The following is a 9,213-nucleotide window of genomic DNA, read 5'->3' as shown; positions in this document are numbered from 1 at the left end:
TTGAATAACTGGTTTTATTTTTACTTTTTGATTGTAATAAGTTTTTATAGCACAGAGATGCTCGTTTTTGGCTGTCTATGTAGCCCATTTTAAACTTCTTAATATATTTTTAGTTACTTCTATTGTTGAACGCTGGTTTTGGAGTCGCAGGGATTGATTCAGATAAATTTTGGGTTGTTATTTGAAAATAGGGAAGGACATAAAATTTTTGGCTAAGTTCTGTCTCTCTCTATTGCACTGTAGCGACATCGCGCCAACAGGGAAAATCCCATTGCAGCGGCTCAGACAGGACCACAACCTAGCTAAAGATTTTCTAGATACATTGTCACTATAAAAGATTTCTCCGATCTTGTTTTTCACTATCCACTACACCATTTTAGGCCTACGTCCACCCAGGTAAAGTTTAGCCTAAACTAGCAAAAAATATGACCTTTGATAAAAGGCCATACTTTTTTACTTTTAGCAACACTTTTTGAGGGGTGGCCTAAAAAAGCGAAACCTTTAACATTAAACAACACTTTTGATGTGTTTCCAAAGCAGAAAAACTTAAAAAGTGGCCAAAGAGGTAAAAAGGCTACATTTTTGAGCATTTTATTAGCAACATTTTCATTTGATTATACTACACTTAAAAGTGTGACTTTTGCATTGTTATTGGTTACACTTTAAAATTGTAGCCTTTTATATCTCACCTAAAATAACACTTATAAAGTATAACTTTTCTTATGTACACATAAAATTTATAAACAATAAGCCACACTTATGAAGTGTGGCAAATTTAGATTTTTTGTATAGTTATATAAAGCACAAATAATTTATAAATAATTCAAAATTATATATTTTGAATTAAATAAACTTCAACATGTCCCATACATATAGAAATACATATAGAAATCAATTACTTCAAGATCTCTAGTAGCAATACATTCCACAAAACCAAATGTATTCAAACAACATTTATGATAATTGCACAAAAACTCTTTATCGTTCTATACGATAAATCGAGTGTACTTTTGTCCTCTATATATCAAAATTTAATCAACAACATCTTCCTGCACATTTAAAATTAATTAAAAGTTAGAGAATCATGTATTTCATATGCTCACTATATTGTTCAATACCCAGCCACTTCCCAATCCCTTCACAGTTAAATGATAACACTAAACATGTACAAGAACTATAAAATCTTGGAGATAACAATAGGGCATGTATTCAAAGTAATTCACAGTAGAAAAATATGATTGATTAAATAAATTAGGGAGAAAACAATAGGCAAAGAGTAAAATTATCCCAAACTGCATGTATAAAGCAGACCCATTATGAATGATAAAATCTTGAAGAAAACAACATGCAAACATACAAATGAATAGAATACATATGATCAAATACTCTTAGAAACTATTGACTCCAACTCTTTTTTGAGAAGAAAATAAAAGCCGGAACAGAAATGAATAACAACTCAACTCAGTCTACCTAGAGAAAATTGGCAAGATAACACAGATCTTACAAAAAAAAAATTAATCAGTAAGACTGGCCTTACAACCTCTGAAAAAGTACCTTCCCCAAAATCTTTCAATTAACTGAGAGTGAACCCTCCAAGCTTTTCTATCAATGTAGTGAGCATATCTACTACCATAACATTTTATATTCTTACAAAGGCTCCAAATTGAAAAGTCGAGATGACCAAATATTCTATGCTTTCCAATTGATTAGAACGATTGACTCATCCACATATGCAACAGTAGGTAATAAACTAGTTGAGCTGCAAACTTATGTGAAAAATATTACTAATGTCCAAGCTTCAGTGTTAATAAGAAATTATCAAATGCAGGTGTCCTCTGTTTAATATCAAAATTAATAATTTTAATACTCACAAACATATCCAACCAATAATGGAAAACTTAACAAGCATGTGCTAAGAACAAATTTTGGGTTTTAGGAGATTTAAACACAGGTGAGGCCAGTGAATATGAGCTTCAAAGATATCATAATAATATGACACAAGTAAATCGTATATTGAGAGTGTCTTCAAGGATCAGTGATAAAATTGCACATTCTCATCAGATTTAATGACATTTGGAGACTTTTAATTTTCTTATAAAACTAGCCAACAAAATTGATTGATATTGATCACACCAAGTATCAAAGGAACTTATAGTAGCATAAATCAGTTTTCAGTAAAACAGCAAACTACTCAATTATATTACACCTTTCAACATGCACCAATACCAGCTTTATATAGGGAAAGAGATTCAATGAAATATGTCCAAAAAGGTCAGTAGTACTCATCAAAGATTATTAAGCTCAGTAAAGACACTTCCTGCATTTACATAAGAAAAAATAGTGCACAAAGATGGGTTTTTTTAAAAAAAAAAAAAAATCGAGATGCACACAATAAAGGCCAATCAGTTCAAACCTCATCTCAAGGCACTGCTACTGTTTTGTGTCAAGAATATACTTCAAGATTAAAAAAATCACCTTTGATCTAAATCAACATATTTTCACAAGGTTCGAATTATTTAGAGGAAAATTCAAAATATCACAGTAGAAGCGGACAAAAGCAAAAGAATACAACAAAACGAAGAAACAAAGAGTTCTTGGCTGAAAGTTAATTCAGTTCTTTAGGTTTGACAGTTCTGAATTCTAAAGTCAGAAGTATGGCCTTATGCAACAGTTTTGTTGCAAAACGAGCTTAGAAAACATATAAATTAAAACGTAAAGGGAGATCAAATAGAAAAGGTTCATATAGAAAAATGAGCAAAAAATTTCTGTGGTGATAATTATCATGAATCCTCATGATTTCTAATTGACACAAGATTGTTACCTGAAGTTATTACCCCTTCTAAATGCCATTTCGTGCATCAGCTCATAGACAACTAGATTGTGTTCTATTCCTTCCATGCACATTCCAACACCAACTTGCCAAAGCGTATCCAGAAAGCAAAAAAAATAGTAATGGACATTCGACAAATTCAAGGAAATGGATTAAAAACTCAAATAAAATCATAGTATGCAACAGTTTTAAGAGGATATAGAATCATAATTCATAAAAAGCTTAAGGTTCTAAATGTATATAACAAAATATTTTTAATTAAATGGTAGGAGATGTTACCATTGTTGAGTTCTCACTTGTGCGGGCATCAAAACGACTAGAAGTCACTACATCTAACACTCCATACATTTCAATGTTGCCCACAAAGTCGTGCAGCATACAACTTTATGTTTTGTTAGACTAACATTAGAAAAATAGTTGATTGATATGCAAGCTTGATGATACGTGAAATACCATATTCAAGAACCAAATTATACAGAGTTGTTTCTACACAGAACCCTCTGATTACCAGATATAAAGAGTGCCATAGAATTGAGAGGATGATTTCCATATTGGTTAAACATCAGCAAATAAATCAAGAACTATCATCTTCCCATGTGGAACAGAATGTAAAATTGATTGTTTGAAAGAAAAAGATTAAAATAAAGTAAGAACAACAGTCTGCTAATTATCAGAGTCTGATAGTGAAAATATGTTCTTCTCAAGGGTGCGATGTTTTGTTGTTAAAAGATTGATTTTACAAATATGGAAGGAATAGGGAGATCAGATTTTACTCTAAACTACGAATTTTAGGGAATCAAAAAATAAAGTGCCACATGAGTAACATGATCAATAACTTTTCCTGAAGACGTTAGTAATAACCACATAAATGACGGAAAACCTACAATACCTTTAGATGCTCAAGAAGTGTCATTTAGTACTATCCAAGTACACTGTATCACTCAACACAAAAGCTCCCCATGGAATCTATATTTGTAATGAATTCATGAAGATGACGACACTATTCAAGATAAATGATATTATTACATAACTTAAAAGGAGATAAAGAAAAGTAAGAACCACACACTCGCATGTACTTCAAATCAGAGATCCTTTTTTCTAATTTTATCCTGGTTCATCTCACTCAGTTTAAGTGAATATATATATATATATATATATATATATATATATATATATAAGCAGAAGCAGACAAATATAAGTACAGATAATTATTATTCTAAACTCCCACGAACATGAATATTTGATTAGAAAAAACAATGATGCGACAGAAGAGATAGAGAAGAACCTACACCACCTTTCCAGTCTTGAACAGAACATTGTCATGCTGGTACAAACAATTTACTGTTTCAGATCAGAAGACGAAAGGAATGAGAATGAACAATATTTAGACATCTAACACTATCCTATCACCTTGTAAACGTAGAGACGAAAAAAATGTTGATAATGTGGTTCCCTTCTATAAAAAAACATATTTCCGATCCTCATATATGAAATATTTGGAAATGACTTGCTACAAAGATATATGAACACATCATTCTGTCAAAAAAACAAACCACAAGCACAGTGTACTGCACAAAGTTACAAGAAAAAGGACTAGAGATGATTTTCCAAAATATAAGATAAATGCATTTATGGAGGGAAGAACTCAATAGCAACATGTCATAATTATTAAAGTCTGTACAAAGCTAACTTTCCAGGATTATTTTTCATCTAATAATTGAGAACACATAGACAAATGGGCTTGGATCTCTAGTTTTCTTCATGCCTTCCCATGACAATAACCTGAATGAAAAATGGGGAATGTCAATACATCCGGGAAAATGTGAATAATTTTAAACATCAAACAATGTCACTCAATGTGCATAAAAAATATTGACAAAGGAAAATAGAAAGAAAATATACCTTCAATTGCTCTGTAACATTTTGTAATTTGATCGAAGAATCCATATGATTTTGAGAGGAAACAATATTATTTCTGTCTCTAGCAATTGGGAAGGTTCTTAAAATACTAGTTGTTATATTTAGCTGCACAATTAGAACTAAAAGAAGTAGTTTTATTATACATATGAAAAATGCAGGACTACATGAGTAAATCAAAAATATGACTATGAAAACAGACATTCTTATTCAACTCTATGTTGTTGGATCAACTATCATCACATCAACTGGCTCACTTATATGTTCTGCAACTTCTCCCAAAGAGGTTATCCTTTCGTGTTCATGTTCTTTTTCTTTCACTGTTTTTGCTACACTAGTTCTTTTTGGAGGTATTCTTCATTCTCAACCCTCCAGTTTGGCGAACGACTGCTCTTCTTTTGCTATCTTTTACTTCAAACTCACTTCATGGATGGAGAAGCATAATCCAGTAGTCGGCCGCCGGAATCTCAATTGAGCTCCGTGGTTCGAATTGTTATGCAGATAAACTAGAGAACCATAGTGATCGTAAAGAGGATTAAAGAAATTGAATCTGAGATGACTCGTACCCAGAAAATATACATGCACTAATGGTCATTGCTATTTCTAAGTTAGCGGACATTGTATTAATGGTTCTCGATGCTTCAAAAAGTGAAGGCCATCGGCAAATATTGACAAAAGAGCTGGAAGCGGTGGGGCTGAGATTAAACAAGAGACCTCTTCAGATACACTTCAAGAAGAAAAAGACTGGTGGTATTTCTTTCAATAACTCTTCATCATATACATGTGGATGAGAAGCTATGCTATTAAATTCGACATGAATAAGAGATCCACAATGCTAAGGTTTTATTTCATGAAGATGCTACAGTGGATGACCTAATTGATGTTATTGAGGGCAATTATAAATACATGAAGTGCATTTATGTCTACAACAAGATAGATATTGTTGGTATTGATGATGTAGACAGATAGCCCGACGAGCAAACTCCGTTGTCATCAGCTGCAACATGAAGCTGAATCTGGACAGATTGCTTGCAAAAATGTGGGAAGTTATGGTTCTTGTGAGAGATTACACAGCCTGAAGGCCAGCAACCAGACATCACAGATTCTGTGGTCCTTTCTGCTGATAGAGGTGGATGTACAGTAGAAGATTTTTCTAATCACATACATAGGAGTCTTGTTAAGGATGTGAAGTATGTGTTGTTGTGAGGTACTAGTGCAAGGCACTCCCCCAGTATGGTGTCCTCGCGCAAATGCTTGTGGATGAAGATGTGGTGCAGATTGTTAAGAAAAATGAGAAGGAAGATGGAGGAGGTAGAGGTTGGCTCAAATCACATTCTAATGGTCCTTCTCTTATATCTGACCGTGAAAAGAAGGCTCCATTGAAGACTTGATTGAGCCACATAGTGGAGCTGCTAGCTCTATTTGCTGATCTAGAAGGATGCATGTGCCAGGTATTACAATTGAAGAACGAGCTATACAATGAAAACAGGTAGAGGTTTCTTCAACTTTATAAAGTGAAACCTATTTATCATAAGTGGCTAGAAGATTTCAGTGTTATCTTCTATATTTGATCATCTTACACTCTAGAGCAAGTATAATATCTGGGACATGCATTTTTCCTCCATATAATATTTACTGATGTTAATTTGTGAAATATTAAGATAAAAAAATTTTATCTTAAAAAAATCATCTTTTTTCTTAGAAATGAGTCACAGGGGAAATTCTCCACCAGTAACTCTAACGTTATAAGAAGTATTCCAGCTTTTAATCAATCACTTATTAGTGGCAACTAACACAGGGAATAGTTCCAAAATCACAAAGGAAATGAACCAAGAGTTGTAATATTCACTCGGTAGACTAAATAAATATGCTTGAGCTATTCAATGTGGAGAACATATTAGATAAGAAACAAACACCCATTACAGAAAATGAGTCACCAAATGAAAATAAGACAGATTAGGTACTATGTATACGTAACAGCTTACATTCAAAGGTAGTGAAATCAGAAAGTGTAATGAAAAAACAGATTGCAAAGGATAACAACTACAGCAAGGTGTCTCAGTTTCAGACATTTTGATGAAGATATCCTAAGCGTTAATAACAATTCAAATATGCCTCCGCGAGAGATGGTGTTGTATCTAAAGGAAAGGAGCAGAACAGAATAGGTAGATAAAGTAGCATATGGAGTTGAGAGAAATCCAAAACTTGTTTTTACTTCATCTTAGATGAAACTACTTTCAGAAGTAGTGGAATAAGGATTACGAGTCATGAATAATAGCTTGAACAACAACAAATCTGTGACAAAACAACCAAAATAGTACATATGAAAACAGATGACTTTATGGTCCATGATAATCACTTCTACGGTTCCCCATTAAGCTCTTGGAACACAGTCAGATGCTTTTAAAAACAGGAACTAAAACACCTACAGATGATTTAAACTCAAATCCAATTAACCAGTCAACTCCAACACAACTTCTTGTCTACTTTAAGGATTCTAATTTCTTCAAAAGAAACATGAAGCTGATTATTCACATTCTTATCCAAATATATTGGAATGTGATTTTAATGTGAAAAGTGAATTTTAAATGCTAATACAACTAGATATTCAAGCTAAACGAAAATATAGTATCAAGCTAAGCTATTCTGCAACAAAAAGTCATTTACAAGAAAACGCCATCTCCAATAACCCAAAGTGAAAGGAAGAATAAGATAATATATATTGTAATTTATGAACAGAAGTAGGTATAGTATGAATCTGACACAAGAAGTAGAAGTAATCCCATCAACCATTCACATTAAGAACTTATAGAACCTCTCTTCATATCCACATATATGAAACAATATAGATGTAAATGCTAGTTGAATTTGCAAAGTGAGGCAAATTTGAAAGAGACAGAGAGAATGAAAAGGGAAAACATATAGAATGAGAAGCAAATTAAATGCTCCTCGACTCTTTGCTTGTAAATTCCTCTATAAATCCTGCTATGTGCACCAGAAGCAAACTTGTTACCTATAAACAACTGATACAAATCAGCTGTATATTAATCTTGATACTGTTTAGAAACTTCCCAACTTTCAACATTATCAGACTCTAATATCATTGACCATAATTCTAAACTATCAACTCTTTCCTTATCTATTGTTCCATATCTAGATGCCTCATTCCCAGAAATCATAAACAACATAATCTGGCTGAGGAATCATAATTAAACACAATATCTACTTACACGCAACATATCATATGCACAATACTTATTAAGATTTTCGAACCATTTTCTCAGGAGGAGGACCGTATAACCAATTTGATGATTCAGTTATACAGGATTGTGCAGCCGTATCCGTTCCAATGCATACACAGAGAAGTACTAGAAGACAAACCATCCGCACAATACACATACATCTCTTACTACTTCAACAACAAACATAGTCACATATACACAACCCCTGTATTTGGTACACGAGTTCCGTATTTGTGTATCCAACACATATAATGTCTACCACCAAACTTATCTGACAGGTGGATACAATAAAACATGGAATTTGGGCCCTCCAACCTACACATGTCAATATTGCAGCGCCATTCTATGGTATGAGGAGCGGAAAGACAAAAGCGAAAAACTCCAACAGTGGTGCGTTCATTTACAACATACATAAAGGTATGTCCGGAAGTTCTCTTTGATCTTTTCAAGGTTTAACCATGTTTACAATAGTGCCTTCATTTACTTATAACTCTAAAGAAAAAAAATCTCGTTTGCTCAATATTCCAAGGTTTAACTTTGACGTTCAGAATTTTGCCACTTTCTTCCCTTACTTTCGAAATTCAGCTATGACAAACACAAAGTAATGAATTACTTATAAACACAAGACAAAAATTCAATCAATTGACTATTTTTAGTACTAGACGATTAATATCGAGTAATAAGGAACCTCGACTGTACGAAATTGGTACCTACGCTTGATGAAATCGGTTTTTCAGTTTCTGCTCTTCAGTATTTCGATCGTCAAATCCTCGATCGATCCCAGTTCGTCAATATCAGCTCTTCATCTATTCAAGAAAATTGGGTTTTGGAGAAGAGAATAAACTCAGCTCTTCAGTTCTTCAGCTTCCTCTCTTTGATCTTCAGCTTCTACTCTTCGATTTTACCTTCTGGAGAAGTGAAATTGTATGTTTTTCAGACAGGAAAGAAGAGTAAAGTACCGTGTGTTCTAATGTGTATCATATGTTCTAATTTTCAGCTAGGGAATAAGACAGAGAAAAGTTTTTATTATTGTTTTATTAATTATTGCTTTTGGCCAATAAAAATGTGAGGGAGAGTTAAAAATGTTGGAGGGAATCTAATATTTTAGTGAAAAATTTTAGGTCACACTTCTAGTTTGTTGTTTTTACAATTATAAAAATGGGACAGTTTAAAAGTGTTGTCATTTATTTCATGCTATGACAATGTTTATAAAGTGTAGCCTGT

At 33.0% G+C, this 9,213-nt stretch overlaps 2 long non-coding RNA genes and 1 pseudogene across 2 annotated transcripts; 1 reads left to right on the top strand and 2 right to left on the bottom strand.

The window, feature by feature from the left end:
• Positions 1-811: 811 nt before the first annotated feature.
• On the bottom strand, positions 812-4,339 carry LOC109119029 (uncharacterized). Its single transcript, XR_002026255.3, has 2 exons — positions 2,822-4,339; positions 812-1,049 (listed from the first exon to the last, which is right to left on the bottom strand). It is a non-coding gene; the product is annotated as an uncharacterized lncRNA (long non-coding RNA).
• A 94-nt stretch (positions 4,340-4,433) lies between these two features.
• On the bottom strand, positions 4,434-9,000 carry LOC138340550 (uncharacterized). The gene is made up of 2 exons (XR_011213116.1): positions 8,700-9,000; positions 4,434-4,612 (listed from the first exon to the last, which is right to left on the bottom strand). It is a non-coding gene; the product is annotated as an uncharacterized lncRNA (long non-coding RNA).
• LOC101247000 (developmentally-regulated G-protein 1-like) lies at positions 5,335-8,970 on the top strand (annotated as a pseudogene).
• Positions 9,001-9,213: the final 213 nt, after the last annotated feature.

The sequence above is a fragment of the Solanum lycopersicum genome, chromosome 12 (assembly GCF_036512215.1).
Source record: "Solanum lycopersicum chromosome 12, SLM_r2.1".
NCBI lineage: Eukaryota > Viridiplantae > Streptophyta > Magnoliopsida > Solanales > Solanaceae > Solanum > Solanum lycopersicum.
The sequence above is the reverse complement of the archived record's forward strand: the minus strand, read 5'-3'. Positions and strand labels throughout refer to the sequence as shown.